The 20,010-nt window shown below is 35.1% G+C and overlaps 1 long non-coding RNA gene across 1 annotated transcript; it reads left to right on the forward strand.

Moving 5' to 3' along the window:
* Positions 1-55: 55 nt before the first annotated feature.
* On the forward strand, positions 56-20,010 carry LOC123723182. Its single transcript, XR_006756666.1, has 4 exons — positions 56-160; positions 686-761; positions 835-926; positions 19,964-20,010. It is a non-coding gene; the product is annotated as an uncharacterized LOC123723182 (long non-coding RNA).

Raw genomic sequence — 20,010 nt, forward strand, 5'->3', positions numbered from 1 at the left:
CCATCAGTCCATGCGATGTCGGTGATGCCAGCCATGCCGCTTCAGATCATGCCACTGCCAGTCCAGCAACCACCGCCTCCTCCGCCTCCCCCACCGCCCCCGCCGCCACCTCCTACAGCTTCCCCGAGTGATCCACGGCCCACAGCCCCTGTTTATACAGGTAAAGTATTATTTTTGAAAGTAGATAGAATTTCCTAACAGTTTAAAAAAAATAATTCACTACAAATTAATAATAAGTGTGCCACACTTGAGGCCAATTCAGATAACATGATTAATAAAAACTTGTTATCTCTCAGTATAAATTAATTAAAGCTTATAAATAAACAAAAAAGATTTTTTTATAATAATAATTAAAAAGTTGAATTATTTATTTGAGTGAATGTTGGTGCCCTCATTATTTTCATTCTATTGCATTGACATAACCTTTAAAATGTTGAAATATACCCCCGTTAAAAAAACCCCAAAGTGAATTAAAGTACTGTTTAAAGGACAATTAATTAAGAAATTAAGCTTAGTTTTTTTAATTACAATATCCAAAAAATATATCCAAAATTAAATAATATATATTTCTTAACTGCTTATCAGTGCTCAACAGTATTCACCAGTGGGCCTAAATCCAATACAAAAACATGAGATTTTATTTGGTATTTCAATAGTCTATAGATAGTATTTTCTGACTTTTTAGCACCACTTGGTCAACCTCCAGAAAGAACAACAGTGGTTTTTCCAATGAATCAACCACCTCCTCCTCTGCCTGTCATGTATGTACAAATTCATAATTAGTTTTAAAGCAGTAAAGAAACCAAATCTAACACATTGTAAACTCAATTTAAGGTTTGACGCAAGTAAACCTCCACCACTATTACCCAATCAAATAAAGGCGAGTAGTGTTGCTGTGAAGCATAAAGCAGTAAGTTTACCTGAAGGTGAGTTAATTTGTATATTGATAATATTTCAAAACAAATAAACAATTTAACAAAATGCTTAGCGTTTTATAAAATCTTTATTTTTGTTTGCTTATTAATAGACAAAGGGATTTAAGCTTCAGCAAATAATAAAAAAAAAAAAACAATAAAATAACCCTTTTGTCAGTCCTCCAATGATGCAGTATTTGAAAACTGAAATCTTTAATTCTCCAAACCATTATAAACATTTGATAGTTTTTACATGTGTTAAATTTAAATGAACTTTAGTTTTTGTACATCTATGCTCATGTGGTTGGCTTTGCAAGAGTTTTATGCGAAACTGCCCCACCGCGTAATATGCCAGCCATGCTGTTTACATAAACGCCAAATCTAATTGACAATACTTAAAAACATTGTCTAACTTAATCGCTGAAGTAAATGTACGTATTCTTTAAAGGTGATTTCTCAACCTTTGTATAAAATCAATGTAATATAAAAAGAAATATCAGTAGTTTGGTAGTAGCATTTACAAGAAATCTCTTTACTTAATTTTATGTTAAATTTAAAATTTTGAAAACTCAAGCATTTATGTTTTTGAAGTTTGCTCATATTATAATACTAGCTGTGCCCGCGACTTCGTCCGCGTGAAATACTATTTTGGGTAGCATTTTTTTTGGGCTAATTATTTTATTTAACCAACGTGCTATGCTTTGATGTATGTAGAAGAACATAGAAAGAGGTGTGCCCGGACCGCGCCAAATGTAGGTCCTGGGTCTCTGCCTACCCCTCTGGGTTACGGGTCGTGAATTATGTTGTTGTTGTGGTTTTTACTTAAACTTATAGAAAATGCCAAAAAATATAAAACTTAAAAAATATTCACATAAACATCTTCCCATACAAACATTCATCCCCTATTCCGTTTTGTTACATTGCAACCAAAGGTGGGCATTAACTCGTTAATCCGTTAATCGTTAATTAACGAAGTTAACATTTTCCTTAACGGATTAACTTTTAAGTTAAATTCAAAAAGTGTTAACGCTCTTGTTAACTTCCGTTAAATTCTACTTCCGTTAATTTAGTCCGTTAATTGTTACAATATACACTTATTGACGTGTTGTCATTTTATTTAAATTATGCAACAGGCTACATTCGTAAGTTCGGCTATGTTCGGCGACCGTCGGCGAGTCGAATGCTGAACGAGAACGAGAGAGAACGAGTGAGTGTGATGCATGTTATACAATACACCGAGCGGCCGGGATAGACGTGATCAAAAGAGTACCACAAAATCCTTGTTAGAAAATAGTGACGATTTAAACAAACTTACCTCTATCAAATATTGTGAAGTTTAGGCGCTAGACACCTTCAAAGTTTATTAATTATTTCACATTTACACAAATATCTCGAAAAGTCTTTATTACATTTTATTCACATTAAAACTGGTTTTCATTTATTTAACATCACTTTTTTTAGAACAAGACTTTGTTATAAAAAAAAAAAAAATTCAGTCGAATTGATAACCTCCTTCTTTTTGAAGTCGGCTAAAAATCAACATAAGGTTCGAAAACACTTTACTCATAATACAATAATTTTTATACGTGAGACGCAAAATCGATTAAAAAAGATAAACTCTGCGTTGAATAGCAATCAAAATAATCGAGTGTGCATTACTCTTCAACGTCGTACCTAAAATACAACTAAACTTTGTTGCAGACAAAAATGTTTATTTTAATGTTGGAGTTTAAAGACAACAAAAAACATAAAAAAAATAGTTTATGGTTCATTTGAAAAAGCGTACAAATAGGATTTTTTTGTCATTGCGTAGATAAGAAACAAACAATGAAAAATAAATTTAAAAATTCGAAAGACGAAATGTGCACGCAATAAACGTTCCTCAAAAACAAAAGGGATTTAGGTGTTTATTACCGTCGTTTGTTTTTTTGGGGCTTCTTCATATTCTACGAAAAAAAATTTTAACAACAACAAAAATATGAACAAAGGATCAAATGGACAGCCGCACAGAGAATGCGATAACGAACTCGATGGATTTATGGCCCCAACCCTTCTAATGGTCGGGGATGCACGTGCGCTGCGCAAAGACAATAGCGAAGATAATTTGTTTGTTTACAAAAAAAAGTATACGACAAAACGAGAAAGAATGAGGAAAAAGATAAAATAATTATGTTAGTGAAATAATGTTAAACTGTGTTATACTAAATTTAATATATGAAATATCGCCACAAGTGACCTTTACAAAAAGACATCGATTTTTTTACGTATATCGAAAGTTTATTTTAAAATTAATCGAATGTCGTTGAAAATAATTCAAAACATATTCTTACTAATTAACTATAACGATTTTATAGGTGATAAGAAAGAGAGAAGACATCACCCGCGATCGGTTGTTTTCGTTATTATTATTTATTTATTTATTTACAATACAATAAAAACCTAAAATGGAACTATGTCCCACAAAATTATATAAAATAATTTGACTGTGGGATCAAAAAATTTAATTTAATTTTAAATTGATATAAAGTAAAATTAGATAAGTATGATAATTAAAATTAAAATAAATTTAATTTAAATTAATATAAAATAAAATTAGATAAGTATGGTAATTAAAATTAAAATAAATTTAATTTAAATTAATATAAAATAAAATTAGATAAGTATGGTAATTAAAATTAAAATAAATTTAAAGAAAGTATAATGATATCAGTAATGAGAAAAGACGTTATGGCAATGAATGTTATAAATATTTTTTGAGCTTTTTTTTTTAAATTTCCCTTTGATACTTTCATCCGTAATGACTGCAGGTAAACTATTAAATATATACAGTACACGTTTTTTAAGAGTTCGGTCTCCGTATATATTATGTACCCTTGGCACCATATATTTACCTGCAATCATTGCTCGGGTATTGTAGGTATTACGTATATTTAAAAAAAAAGAAGTATGCTCACGATTGTTACAAGTGCAATTAAATATTTATGTTTGACACTAACAGGAAGTATTTTACATATTTTAAAAACTTTAAATGAGACCTGATTATATTTTGATTTTGTTTTTTTATCCACAAGTAATTTAACAAACCTTAGTTGAATATTTTCCAGTTTAGAAATATGGGTTTTATGTCGTGTAACTTATGATCTATACACTGAGAGTAATTTAACTTGATTTAACATATAACAATAGATCGGACGATAGATCATTAGATGATAGAAGTTATCGAAGGCATCTCAGATGTATAGTTTGATGCGTTGAGATGTATCACAGGATTGGTTATATAGTTTATTTATCAATGTTATAATAAGTTTCCTCTGATGTTAGAAGTTTTATTAATAAATAAAAAGTACGTAAAAAATGATAAGTCTGTTCGTGGGCCCTTAGCTAAAATAAAATAAAAAAATATTACCAAATTATACATAAAATTAAATGTTCAGTTGTTGGAGTATGAGCAAATGATCCGGGTGCAAATAGTAACAGATAAATGTAAATACTGCACAAAAGTTTTGATTGTTTTCTTTTGAATATTATCACATGTCTTACTGTTTAATAGAAAATTTGTGTTGTCTAAATTTAATTAGCTTTCTAATTCCGTGACGTCGGATTGTCGATAAAAAAATTGACTGAAAAAGTAAATTGTCCATCATTGTTAGTGTAGTATATAAGTGTGTGTAACTAGTGCATGCTATGTCATTATTATGGTACAGGCATTAGTACATTGCTCCTATTGTCTAAATTATATTTTAGTATATTTTATAACTAAACTATAGATAGGATTAGCGATCGCCCGAGATTTCGTAAGCGCAGTAAAAAATAGCCTAAGTTCTATTGAAAGTCTCGAAAAAATAGGTCCATACGATTCGGAGATTATTCATATGGCCATTTCCCGCTTGCGCCTTATACTCGTAATATAAACAAAAATTAACTTTAACTGTTAACTTTAACTTGCGTTAAATTTTCGTAAATTAAACGCTTTAACGATTAACGAAGTTAAATTTTTATTTAACGAATTAACGATTAACGAAGTTAACTTTTTGATTAACTGTGCCCACCTATGATTGCAACCTTTAGGGTAAAAATTTTACAAATTTAAAATGTCATATTTATTTATATCAAATTAGCAGCCTAAAAATAAGTTTAAAGCTTCTAACTGTAAAAATGACGATACTTCCATACAAATTTCCACCCTCACTTTCAGCTCTCTTTTTTCGCGTTAAAAAGTAGGCTTTGTCCTTCCTCAGGCTCTAGACTAAATATTGGTAAGGGTAACATCAAAACATATTAAACAAAATATTCACCAAAACCTTACATATTGCCTAACAAAATTTCATCCCCTATTGTTATTTAGCACTCTTGGGGGCAAAATTTTTACAAAAATTTAATTTCCTATTTATTTATATAGAATTTATATAGAATTAGTAACCTCAAAAATAAGTTTCAAGCTCAGATGAAGAATTATATAGATATGACACGCGCGTTCACCCGTAAGGGACAGATAGAAAGTACTATAGACTATACCTATATATAAGTAAAAGGATTGGGGTTACCAGTTATTTGTTTTGTCCCGAAAATGAATAATCCTTACTATCCTTACTAATATTATAAATGCGAAAGTAACTCTGTCTGTCTGTCTGTCTGTCTGTCTGTCTCGCTTTCACGCCAAAACTACTGAACCGATTTAAATGAAATTTGGTACACAGATAGTCTAAAGCCTGAGGATGGACATAGGCTATATTTTAACGCGAAAAAGGGGTTGTAAGGGGTTGAAAGTGGGGGTGAAAGTTTGTATGGAAGTGTCGCCTACTATTGTTTACTGAACCGATTTAAATGAAATTTGGTACACAGATATTCTAGAGCCTCAGAAAGAACATAGGCTACTTTTTAACGCGAAAACAGGGTTGTAAGGGGTTGAAAGTGGGGATGGTAATTTGTATGGAAGTATTGTCATTTTAACAGTTAGAAGCTTGAAATTTCTTTCTAAGGCTGCTAATTTGATATAAATAAATATGAAATTCATTTTCTGTAAAAATGTTACCCTGAAGGGTGCTAAATAACTATAGGGGATGAAATTTTGTTTGGGAATATTTTAGACTTTGGTGAATGTTTTGTTTAGTATGTTTTGCTGTTACCCTTACCAATATTTAGTCTAGGGCCTCAGAAAGAACATAGTCTATTTTTAAACGCGAAAAAAGGGTTGTAAGGGGTTGAAAGTAGGGGTGGTGATTTGTATGGAAGTATCGTCATTTTTACAGTTAGAAGCATGAAACTTCTGTCTAAGGCTGCTAATTTGATATAAATAAATATGAAATTCAATTTCTGTAAAAATGTTACCCTGAAGGGTGCTAAATAACAATAGGGGATGAAAATTTGTTTGGGAATATGTGAGGTTTAGGTGAATGTTTTATTTAATATGTTTTGCTGTTATCCTTACTGATATTTAGTCTAGAGCCCGAGAAAGAACAAAGACTACTTTTTAACGCGAAAAAAGGGTTGTAAGGGGTTGAATGTGGGGGTGGTAATTTGTATGGAAGTATCGTCATTTTTACAGTAAGAAGCTTGAAACTTCTTTCTAATGCTGCTAATTTGATATAAATAAGTAAGAATTTCGATTTTTGTAAAAATTTTACCCGTAAGGGTGCTAAATAACAATAGGGGATGAAAATTTGTTTCGCAATATGTGAGGTTTTAATGAATGTTTTGTTTAATATTAGGTCCTTACATATGAAATTGGCGTTTTGTATGGGAGGAACAAAAAGTCGAATATTTTTTAATATAATATATTTAATTAATCAAAGTATGAACCAAATTTTTCTATGCACTTTTGCCATCTCATAGGTAGTTCATTGATCCCTTTACTAAAAAAACCAGTCGGACGGAAATCAATAAAATCTTTGAAGGCGATTTGGACTGCCCCATCGGAGTTGAATTTTTTCCCTTGCAAGAAGTTATCCAAATTTCGAAAAAAATGGTAATCTGTTGGAGCAAGGTCCGGGGAGTACGGAGGATGTCTTAGACTTTCCAATTGAAGCTCTTCTACTTTAGTAGCCGTCTGTTGCGCAGTGTGTGGTCTAGCGTTGTCGTGAAGCAGCAGTGGCGTGGAGCGATTGTCCAGCCTAGGTTGTTTAGCCGCTAGCTTTTCCATCATGGTTTGCAATTGCTGACAAAAGACATCAGCCGTAATAGTCTGGCCAGATTTGAGAAAACTGTAATGAACAATACCGGCACTAGTCCACCAAACGCTTACAAGTAACTTTTTTGGGGTTAATTTTCGCTTGGGGCAGGATTTGGCTGGCTGGCCAGGATCCAACCATTGTGCTGAGCGCTTCCGATTATCGTAAAGAACCCATTTTTCATCACAGGTAATGATTCGGTTTAAAATACCTTCATTATTGTGCCGGTTCAGTAATGTAACGCAACAGTCGACGCGCGTTTGCCGGTTTGCTACAGTCAATTCGTGAGGTACCCACCTTTCAAGCTTTTTAATCTTCCCAATTTGCTTCAAGTGAATTAAAACAGTTTTATCACTAACATCGCAGCCTGCAGCTAACTCGGACGTGGTTTGCGATGGATCCGCTTCCACAATAGCCTTCAACTCTTCATTATCAACTTGAGTGTCAGGCCGTCCACGGGGCTTGTTCTGCAGATCGAAATTTCCAGAACGAAAACGTTGGAACCAAAAACGAACTGTGTTTTCTTTTGCAACACGACCGCCATACACATCATTCACCCTTCGAGTCGTTTCCGGAGCACTAGTGCCACGGCGGAACTCGTACTCGTAAATAATGCGATATTTTAAGTTTTCCATTTTTTAAAATGAGTGACGCAAACAGAAAAAAACAGAAGAAAAAAAACAAATGAATGACGGTCATCGAACCACAAATACATGAGTCTATAGCTGTACAAATTTGAATTTGGAATTCCTTACCAAAGAGGAGAAATTCGTGATTAAAGTGGCCAGTACGAAAAACGCCAATTTCATATGTAAGGACCTAATATGTTTTACTATTATACTTACTCCTATTTAGCTTAGAGCCTGAGAAAGCACAAAGATTAATTTTTATCGTAAAAGAGGGTTTGTAAGGGGGTAAAAGTAGGGGTGGAAATTTGTATGGACGTATCCTCATTTTTGAGGTTGCTAATCCTTACTAATATTATAAATGCGAAAGTAACTCTGTCTGTCTGTCTGTCTGTCTGTCTGTCTCGCTTTCACGCAAAAACTACTGAACCGATTTAAATGAAATTTTGTACACAGATAGTCTAGAGCCTGAGGATGGACATAGGCTACATTTTAACGCGAAAAAGGGGTTGTAAGGGGTTGAAAGTGGGGGTGAAAGTTTGTATGGAATTATCGTCATTTTTACAGGTAGAAGGTTGAAACTTATTTTCAAGGCTAATTTGATAAAGATAAATATGAAATTAAATTTTTGGAAAAATTTTACCCCCAAGGGTGCTAAATAACAATAGGGGATGAAATTTTGTTTGGCAATATATTCGGTTTTGGTGAATGTTTTGTTTAATATGCTTTGCTGTAACCCTTACCAATATTTAGTCTAGAGCCTGAGGATGGACATAGGCTACATTTTAACGCGAAAAAGGGGTTGTAAGGGTTTGAAAGTGGGGGTGAAAGTTTGTATGGAATTATCGTCATTTTTACAGGTAGAAGGTTGTAACTTATTTTCAAGGCTGCTAATTTGATAAAGATAAATATGAAATTAAATTTTTGTAAAATTTTACCCCCAAGGGTGCTAAATAACAATAGGGGATGAAATTTTGTTTGGCAATATGTGAAGTTTTGTTGAATGTTTTCTTTAATATGTTTTGCTATTACCCTTACCAATATTTAGTCTAGAGCCTCAGGAAGGACATAGGGCACATTTTAACGCGAAAAAGGGTTTACAAGGGGTTGAACGTGGGGGTGAAAGTTTGTATGGAATTTTCGTCATTTTAACAGTTGGAAGCTTGAAACTTATTTTGAGGTTGCTAATTCTATATAAATAAATATGAAATTAAATTTTTGTAAAAAAATTACCCCCAAGGGTGCTAAATAACAATAGGGGATGAAATTTTGATTGGCAATATGCTCGGTTTTGGTGAATGTTTTGTTTCATATGTTTTGCTGTTATCCTTGCCAATATTTAGTCTAGAGCCTGGGGAAAGACGTAGGCTACATTTTAACGCGAAAAGGGGGTTGTAAGGGGTTGAAAAAGGGGGTGGAAAATTGTATGGAAGTATCGTCTTTTTTTACGGTTAGAAGCTTGAAACTTATTTTTGTGGCTGCTAATTTGATATAAAGAAATTAATATTCAATACTTGAAAAAAGTTTACTATTAAGGGTGCTAAATAACAATTAGGGATGAAATTTTGTTTGGGAATATTTTAGATTTTGTTGAATGTTTTGTTCAATATGTTTTGCTGTTACCTTTACAAATATTTAGTTTAGAGCCCGAGAAAGGATAAAGACTACTTTACAACGCGAAAAAGGGTTTGTAAGGGGTTGAAAGTTAGGGTGGAAATTTGTATGAAAGTATCGTCATTTTTACAGTTAGAAGCTTGAAACCAAGTCTATGACACGGTAATAATAATACCGTGAGTGAGAGAGATACAGTTATACCCAATTCCTGTGACGTGACAAAGACAGGGATAACTATCTTCTGTCCCTTTCTGCGTACCAGGCTTTGGGGTTTGTTTGGAACAAAGGTTGTCCCCAACAAGCAACCGAGGTTGTCCCTAACAAAGTTTGACATTCGTGTTATTTTTCGAAAATTGTGAGTACTTAGTCGCTGTAATTGTGTAAAAATATTTTGATATTTCAGTTTTAGTTAGGTAAAGTTTATAAAACATGGTATACTGCTGTATTGTTGGATGTAAAAGCCGTAGTGAGCGAAAAGAGGAAAACATAACCTTTCACTCGTAAGTACTGAAACTACGCACTTATTCACATGTATTCGAATCGCGTCGCGTCGTTAGACCGTGCAACAACACTGATCATTAAACGGAAGTTTACAATGTTTAAGTTATGTTTTAACGCGCAACACTTAAGATTTCTTTTAATATAAGTGAATATTACACATAGTGAATTAGAAATGTGTCAATTATTATGTCTAAATCGGTTGTTTTAGATACGATATTAGTTAACATTTACAACCTTGTGACGGTGGTTTGTTGAAAGCAGGTTATTTTAGCTATACAATCGGTGCGGTTAGTCGCACATCAAGCGACAAAGAGTAGCCACAGCGCAGAAGCGATACCATCGAAATTATTTATTATTGTCTCTCAGAGGACATATTAATGTTCAGTTCTATTTCAAAGATGGCTTCGCGCTCAAATGTTAAGCTATGCTCTCCGGTGCGTAATCGCTCACCATCCGAAGGTGTCACGCGTAGAAAGAAAGCCCAACCAGATGTCGATATTCCGTCCTCGGACTACACAGACCTGGCAAAAGAAATACGTCTTCTGCGCCAAAATATGTCTGGGCTTCATCTAAAGCTATCGGAAGCCATCCAGTCTATACAAGACTGCTCTAAAAGAATGGACGATGTTACGACTAAAATGGAATTAATGGAGGAGCGTCTCACATCTTTAGAAAACCAGCAAGCTAAAGAAAACACGGAACTAAAAAACCAGGTCGCAGCGCTTATTGATAAAGTTAATTTTCAAGAGCAACTTATGCTAAAGAATGAGGTTGAAGTTGTTGGTGTCCCAGAAACAAAACATGAAAGTCTAGCACATACTGTCAAGGTGATCAGTAACAAAATTGGTGTTACGGTAACTGATGCAGAACTAGACTCGGTAATGAGAGTGGGCACTAGAAACACAACCAGGCTTAATGTTATCCGTCCCATTGTTGTGAGATTCCTACGAAAAGAAAAAAGGGATGAATTTATTTTGGCTGCCAAAACACGTAAGAATATTAATTCAAAAGATGTAACCCCTGACTCGCCAGAGCACACTATTTTCATAAATGAAAGGCTAACTAAACAAAATAGGCATTTATTTCGTGAGGCTAGATTACGCTCTAAACAAGCCAACTTTAAGTACTGTTGGACGAAAAATGGCCTCATTTATGTGCGACAAAGAGAAGGGAAAGCTGCTATACTTATTCGTTCTGATGCAGACTTGGACAACGCATTCAAACCTTCAAATGACAGCCCCGGGAATGCAGAAAATTAATACAACTTACCGTGTCCAATTTTGCGCAATTATTTATATATATTTCTTATTAGTTAGTTTATTTTTTAACAAAATTTCATTCGACTATTTAATTATGTTAACTGTAGTTTTAAATGTTACCTATAGCTATTACCATTTATTTGCATGCCACAATATGTTATTTTTGCTCTCATCCATTATTATCTTTCAGTTCAATAAGAAATTTATTAAGTTATTACAGTTTCTCATGTCCGCGATTTCTGGGCGTTCTTTGCTCGGTGAAGCAATTTCGTTCGTACTAATGCTAACTATGCGCTCTATAACCAATGAAATAAATTCTTTCAGTGTTTTAGTGTGTCCATTGTTTTTAACACGATGATTCTAAAATTAGATATTATGAATGAAATCGAGCGCACATTGAGCATTGAGTGTCCTGAGATCGATTTACTAGAGAACTGTGGTAATTCGTTCACCATTAACCACGACTTTAAAATTATCGTTTTCAATATTCGCAGTATAAGACATAATTTTGACGCGTTCATGGTCGCACTCAACAGATCCAAAATCACTTTCGACATTATTATCCTGACTGAATGCTGGCTTTCCGATAATCCATATTCATTGGAAATTCCTGGTTATTCTTATTTTTGCACTAAACGAATAATTAATCAAAATGGGGGAGTAGTCATATATGTAAACACGATTTGGAGTCCTAAAGTGCAGGAACCTGTATTTGACGAAGCGGAATGTCTCGTAGTTTCAGTATGCAATATAAAATTGCTAGGCATATACCGTTCACCGTCCTTCAAAAAGACTGATACGTTTCTGACATCACTTAATAAATATCTTTCATCGCTCAATTGTAACAATCCCATTATAGTCGCAGGGGACATCAACATTAACATCTTAGACACTACTAACTCCCAAACCTCTGATTATATCAATTTGATGGCTGAATTTGACTTACAACAAGCTATAAATAAACCTACCAGACATGAATCATGCTTGGACCATATCTTTGTCAGGGCTAATTCAGAGTTTAAGCTAGGTGCAGTTTGTAAGTCTGATATAACTGACCACAACATGGTTCTATTTGGGATGTCCCTAAGCAAGCATTCTAACACAGAAACTTATCGTCGAAAATTTAAAATTAAGTATGAGTCTGTCTCGGAGGATTTACAGAAAGTAAATTGGAACGATATCCTTCTTACCAAAGATGTTAATAAAGCCGCCGAGAAGTTTACTGACGTTCTCCAAGCTTGCATAAAAAATAACACCACAGTCCAGTTAGTAAGTCGTTCTAAAGTTATCTTAAAACCATGGATTACTCCCGGTTTACGACGATGCATGTTGCACCGTGACAAATTACATTTAGATTTACACAAATTCCCTAACGACCCTACCCGGTTATTCATCTACAAAAGATATAGGAACTTTTGCAACAATCTGTTACGTAAACTGAAGAGGTCATATGAAAGCGAGGAGCTGCAGAAAAATAAAAATCATCCTAAAAATCTATGGAAATCAATTAAAAACATTTGTTCTTATAAATCTAAAACATGTAATAACTCTGACTTACTAACAGATAAAACTGATACTTTTTCGACTTTAAATCATTGCAATCAATATTTTGCTAACGTTGGTAATCGATATGCACATACAATACTAAGCAAATTAAATAAAACTGAATCCGAATTAGCTCACACTACTCACTTTGTCATAAACAATCATAAATCTTTTTTTCTGCATCCTACAAACATTCATGAAGTAGACAAAATTCTTAGTCAGTTTAAAAGTGATAGCGCCCCAGGCATTGACGGACTACAACCTGCATTACTTAAACATATTAAACCCCTTATATTAGCTCCACTGACCCACATACTTAACCTCAGCTTATCCTCCGGTGTGTTCCCTACGTCGTGGAAAGTTGCCAGTGTTATTCCCATTTATAAAAAAGGTTGCACAAGTTCACCAGAAAATTATAGACCAATTTCACTCCTTACAATATTTTCCAAAATTTTAGAAAAGCTCGTTAATAATCAATTAGTTAAATTCATCTCCCCTCTTCTCCATAGACATCAATACGGCTTTAGACCTGCCCATTCGACGGAGCACGCTGTGTCATACTTAACAGAAAAAATCTCCTCCTTGCTAGACGATAACAGGAACTGCATAGCAGTATTTCTTGATCTAGCCAAGGCATTTGATACAGTTTCTAAATTAATACTGTTAAGGAAGCTTGAAGATTTCGGCATTAGAGGTCTTGCATTGCAATGGTTTCGAAGCTATCTCTCCGACAGATTTCAAGTGACTAAAATTGGTGAATTGACCAGTGAAAAACTACCTATCACCTTTGGCGTTCCCCAGGGCAGTGTTTTAGGCCCTACACTGTTCGTATTATACGTGAATGATCTGCTTAGACTGACCAATAACCACACTGACATCATTTGTTACGCGGATGATACTGCACTTATTTTTCACGGCAGTTCTTGGACCGAAACAGTAAAAAGATGTGATGAAGGAGTTAATGATGTAGTTAAATGGCTAGACAATAACCTCCTGACCCTAAACGCCGATAAAACAAAATTCTTATGCTTTCATAAAACTAAATCTTCTGCACCGAAATCGCAGATAAGCATTAAAATTCATTCCGGTTGTAGTTCTCCTAATTTGTGCGATTGCTCTGCTATAGAACAGGTAAATAACATAAGATACCTTGGTGTGGTAATAGATAATAAAATGTCCTATAAAACCCATATAAGTGAACTAGCTGGTAAAGTTCGAAAACTGGCGCATATAATGTATAGAATCCGCGAGGCCGCAGACCCGCAGACCGCACGGCTCGTTTACACCGCGCTCTGCGAGTCCATCATCTCATATTGTATCAACTCGTGGGGCGGATCTTCCGTAACCACCATGCTTGAATTAGAACGTGCTCAGAGAACTGTTCTTAAGGTGCTATTCGGCAAAAAGAAAAGATTCCCGACACAAACATTATACTCACAGGCTGAGGTCCTGACTGTGAGACAAATATATATATTAAAAACGGTTCTAATACAGCACAAAGCCGTCATGAAAAACAATATTTATAAGGACTCTCAAGGTAAAAGACTTTTTAAAATACCACTTCCAACAGTTAGCTCCACGTTCGCACAAAGATTCTCACATTTCTTAGGGCCATATATGTATAATAATATTTTAAGTAAATGCGACATTAAACAAGACTCACTTTACAAAGCTAAATTAAAATTGAAGTCGTGGTTATGGAAACTATCATATGCGGAAACTGAGAAAATCATTAAAATAGTACATTAAATAAGAATAATTAAGTGATTATTTATGGATTGAGTTGTAATGAGAATGTTTTTGTTTTCTTGTGTAGTTTACTTAACTCCTAACCATTCTAATATTGTTTAGTGCACGTGTGTTGCCATCTAACGATGTTTCTTGTTAAATCACTGAGCTGGGTCCTCGCGATACAGGCTGCGCCTAGTGCGAGGATCCTGGACAATTCACTGTATTTTTTGGATGTCAATAAATATTTTTTCATTTTTTCATTTTCATTTTTCATTCATACAAAATAAGGAAGAAAATACTAAATAGTTGTTCTTTACAGTCTTTGTAATAACTAATATGTTAAAATACGTGTAAAATCAGCTAAAATAAAATCGTATTTTTCGAACATTATGCGCCCAAACACAGATGTCATTTGTGTCAAATAATATACTGTGGATCTGGGAAACAAGCGGCCATATTAAACTTCTTTTCAAATTGGTTGGTTATTACCCGTAAAAATAATACCACCATCTTGTTGTAAAAATTACCCTGAATTTAGGGGAAATAAAGTATAGTATTTGTAATGTATATAAATGAAACAATTCACATTTTTTATACTATTTTCAACAGATTTCAAAATGAGTAGTTTTTAATTCTGGTATATGCTGTGTTTTTTATTGATAATTTCTTATCCCGTTGATTTTAAAGAGTATATTTTTTAATTTGTCCCATGTAAATTTTATCGAAATCGGTTACTTAATTTCTTAGAAAGTACAATCAAAATAGTTAAATATTAAGTAGTTTTACATATAGTGTTCACTGTAATGATATACAGAATAATTTAAAATTATATGACTTTAATATTGGTATGTTTTTTGTAGCTTTTTAAGAAGACTTAGGGCTTCGTGCATATCGAAGAAAAACAGGACATCGTTTGAATGCTGGTCTAATGGACCTAAGACTGAAGAGATGCCGCGCTTTGTTGAAGCGGTACGCGGGAAAAAAATATCGGGAAATTCTTTTTTTGGAGTCACTCAAGACATCCTAGATTAAGGCAGCCGCCGATATTGACATGGACCTCGTTCGTGCTGCGATAGACGACTGGCCGCGCAGATTGAAGGCCTGTATTCAAAATCACGGAGGTCATTTTGAATAAACTTTAGTGTCATAAGAATCTATGTTCTGTTAAGTTCATTTTGGTATATAAATGGTCACATAATGAATAAACTTGTTTCAATTTTGAACGTCTGCTACTACAAATCTCCATTTAAATACACGTTTAAGTCCAAAATCTAAATACAAATACACAAAACCATAAGTGTCTATGGGGGTGCCGTTAGCTGCACACAGTTGGTAGTCCGTCTTCGCTCGTCGGTCCTGCAGTGACGATCGGGGGAAGACGCAGAGGTCGCTTCCAGTATCGACCAAGAACTGCATCTTCGTCTTCCGGTCAGTGACGAACAGGCGACTAGTTGTGTAAGGGCAATCGGCAGTCGCCATTACTGACCGCCCTGCACGTTTTCCGACTTGTAGTCGCAGGGTCGCGAACAATGGCTGGCCTTATCTCCAAACTTCGCGTGGTACCAACAAATGGGGTACTTCCGGTAGTTCGATTTTGACCTGGACCTGGAACGACCGCGATTGTCCTGTCTTGCGTTGGAACGGGCTTGCCTCTTCCCTTGGGTTGTAAACGACTGGAACTGCTTTCTGAGTTCGGCCACTTCCCTCACCAGATCGCTAAAGGCTGACCCTGGTATAGCTTGGCTGGTAGATGCTACCTGAGGTGTATGCGGTGCGATGTCGTGTATGCGGTCTGCTAGGTCTGACAAAACTTCCAGAGTGGCTGTAGGTTGTCCAGCGAGCACTGTTTGGGTTCCGCTTGGTAGTCGACTGATCCAAATGGTTTTAATAAAATCGTCTGGTACCTGGGGTCCGGCAAGACTGGTAAGATGGCGGAGGAATTGAGACGGCTTGCGATCACCTAACTCTTCATGCATGAGCAGTTGTTTCAGTTTCTTCTCCTTCGATGCGGTCAGTCGCTTAATGAGCTCGGATTTCAGCTTCTCATATTTCTCTGTGGCTGGAGGATTGACGATTATGTCTTTTATTTCTATAGAATACTGCTTGTCCAACTGGCCGATGACGTAATTAAATTTCGTCGCGTCGTTAATAATTCCGGATATGGCGAATTGTCCCTCGATCTGTGCAAACCATATTTCCGGTTCTTCCGGCCAAAAAGGTGGAACACGAATTCCCACTTTAAAAATGTCGGATGACGGACCTGCTTTGGAAGTGGAACCACACGCGCCTTCTCCTGCGCCCGGTTTGTTCATTGTCAAAGGGGTCACCAGTTGTGGGGTTGAGATATATTAGAATAGAATATTTACAATAAATATATTGACAAGAAATAACAACTAGTTCAGCAACACAATATTTATTAGCCAGAAGGCGAAGTATATAATGCACGTGGCACAGAAGGTTAATTGGCACAATAGTTCACAGAGATCGGGCGAAGCGGCAGCGGAATACGTAAGCAGGTAAGCGAGTGCGTCGGGAGCGCAAAGCGGCGTGCGTCTAGTGCGAGCGCAAAAACCGGACTGGTGCGGGGAAGCGTTGCGGCGGCTTGCCGGCCTGCGTATGCACATGGCTGCCTCGCATACAATAGGCGCTGACGTCGGTGGATGCGTTTCCACTGCACCTCATTACAGGTCGCCCGATACGACACAGGTAAGTACCAAAGAGATTTATTTTGTTATGTGAGTTGCGTGTGATAGATTTATGTTTGTGTGTATGAGTGTATGATAATGTAAATAAATGAATGAACGAACTGTAAATAGATAAGTAAATTATTGATATGATTTATTAATGTAAATTAGTATTTAATGTATGTAAGACCCTACAATAGTATAAAAAATGTGAATTGTTTCATTTATATACATTACAAATACTATACTTTATTTCCCCTAAATTCAGGGTAATTTTTACAACAAGATGGTGGTATTATTTTTACGGGTAATAACCAACCAATTTGAAAAGAAGTTTAATATGGCCGCTTGTTTCCCAGATCCACAGTATATTATTTGACACAAATGACATCTGCGTTTGGGCGCATAATGTTCGAAAAATACGATTTTATTTTAGCTGATTTTACACGTATTTTAACATATTAGTTATTACAAAGACTGTAAAGAACAACTATTTAGTATTTTCTTCCTTATTTTGTATGAATACATGTGAATAAGTGCGTAGTTTCAGTACTTACGAGTGAAAGGTTATGTTTTCCTCTTTTCGCTCACTACGGCTTTTACATCCAACAATACAGCAGTATACCATGTTTTATAAACTTTACCTAACTAAAACTGAAATATCAAAATATTTTTACACAATTACAGCGACTAAGTACTCACAATTTTCGAAAAATAACACGAATGTCAAACTTTGTTAGGGACAACCTCGGTTGCTTGTTGGGGACAACCTTTGTTCCAAACAAACCCCAAAGCCTGGTACGCAGAAAGGGACAGAAGATAGTTATCCCTGTCTTTGTCACGTCACAGGAATTGGGTATAACTGTATCTCTCTCACTCACGGTATTATTATTACCGTGTCATAGACTTGGTTTCAAGCTTCTAACTGTAAAAATGACGATACTTTCATACAAATTTCCACCCTAACTTTCAACCCCTTACAAACCCTTTTTCGCGTTGTAAAGTAGTCTTTATCCTTTCTCGGGCTCTAAACTAAATATTTGTAAAGGTAACAGCAAAACATATTGAACAAAACATTCAACAAAATCTAAAATATTCCCAAACAAAATTTCATCCCTAATTGTTATTTAGCACCCTTAATAGTAAACTTTTTTAAAGTATTGAATATTAATTTCTTTATATCAAATTAGCAGCCACAAAAATAAGTTTCAAGCTTCTAACCGTAAAAAAAGACGATACTTCCATACAATTTTCCACCCCCTTTTTCAACCCCTTACAACCCCCTTTTCGCGTTAAAATGTAGCCTACGTCTTTCCCCAGGCTCTAGACTAAATATTGGCAAGGATAACAGCAAAACATATGAAACAAAACATTCACCAAAACCGAGCATATTGCCAATCAAAATTTCATCCCCTATTGTTATTTAGCACCCTTGGGGGTAATTTTTTTACAAAAATTTAATTTCATATTTATTTATATAGAATTAGCAACCTCAAAATAAGTTTCAAGCTTCCAACTGTTAAAATGACGAAAATTCCATACAAACTTTCACCCCCACGTTCAACCCCTTGTAAACCCTTTTTCGCGTTAAAATGTGCCCTATGTCCTTCCTGAGGCTCTAGACTAAATATTGGTAAGGGTAATAGCAAAACATATTAAAGAAAACATTCAACAAAACTTCACATATTGCCAAACAAAATTTCATCCCCTATTGTTATTTAGCACCCTTGGGGGTAAAATTTTACAAAAATTTAATTTCATATTTATCTTTATCAAATTAGCAGCCTTGAAAATAAGTTACAACCTTCTACCTGTAAAAATGACGATAATTCCATACAAACTTTCACCCCCACTTTCAAACCCTTACAACCCCTTTTTCGCGTTAAAATGTAGCCTATGTCCATCCTCAGGCTCTAGACTAAATATTGGTAAGGGTTACAGCAAAGCATATTAAACAAAACATTCACCAAAACCGAATATATTGCCAAACAAAATTTCATCCCCTATTGTTATTTAGCACCCTTGGGGGTAAAATTTTTCCAAAAATTTAATTTCATATTTATCTTTATCAAATTAGCCTTGAAAATAAGTTTCAACCTTCTACCTGTAAAAATGACGATAATTCCATACAAACTTTCACCCCCACTTTCAACCCCTTACAACCCCTTTTTCGCGTTAAAATGTAGCCTATGTCCATCCTCAGGCTCTAGACTATCTGTGTACAAAATTTCATTTAAATCGGTTCAGTAGTTTTTGCGTGAAAGCGAGACAGACAGACAGACAGACAGACAGACAGAGTTACTTTCGCATTTATAATATTAGTAAGGATTAGCAACCTCAAAAATAAGTTTCAAGCTTCCAACTGTAAAAATGACGATAATTCCATAAAAACTTTCACCCCCACGTTCAACCCCTTGCAAACCCTTTTTCGCGTTAAAATGTGCCCTATGTCCTTCCTCAGGCTCTAGACTAAATATTGGTAAGGGTAATAGCAAAACATATTAAAGAAAACATTCAACAAAACCGAATATATTGCCAAACAAAATTTCATCCCCTATTGTTATTTAGCACCCTTGGGGATACAATTTTTCCAAAAATTTAATTTCATATTTATCTTTATCAAATTAGCCTTGAAAATAAGTTTCAATCTTCTACCTGTAAAAATGAAGATAATTCCATACAAACTTTCACCCCCACTTTCAACCCCTTACAACCCCTTTTTCGCGTTAAAATGTAGCCTATGTCCATCCTCAGGCTCTAGGCTATTTGTGTACAAAATTTCGTTTAAATCGGTTCAGTAGTTTTTGCGTGAAAGCAAGACAGACAGACAGACAGACAGAGTTACTTTCGCATTTATAATATTAGTAAGGATTGTTTTACATCAATTTCTATCTGGCTCGGCGCTTGTTGATTTGTTCTCAGCTGGACCAAGCAAAATAAGGAAGCCAGGGGACAACAATGTAGCAGAC

The sequence above is a fragment of the Papilio machaon genome, chromosome W (genome assembly GCF_912999745.1).
Source record: "Papilio machaon chromosome W, ilPapMach1.1, whole genome shotgun sequence".
NCBI classification, from domain to species: domain Eukaryota; kingdom Metazoa; phylum Arthropoda; class Insecta; order Lepidoptera; family Papilionidae; genus Papilio; species Papilio machaon.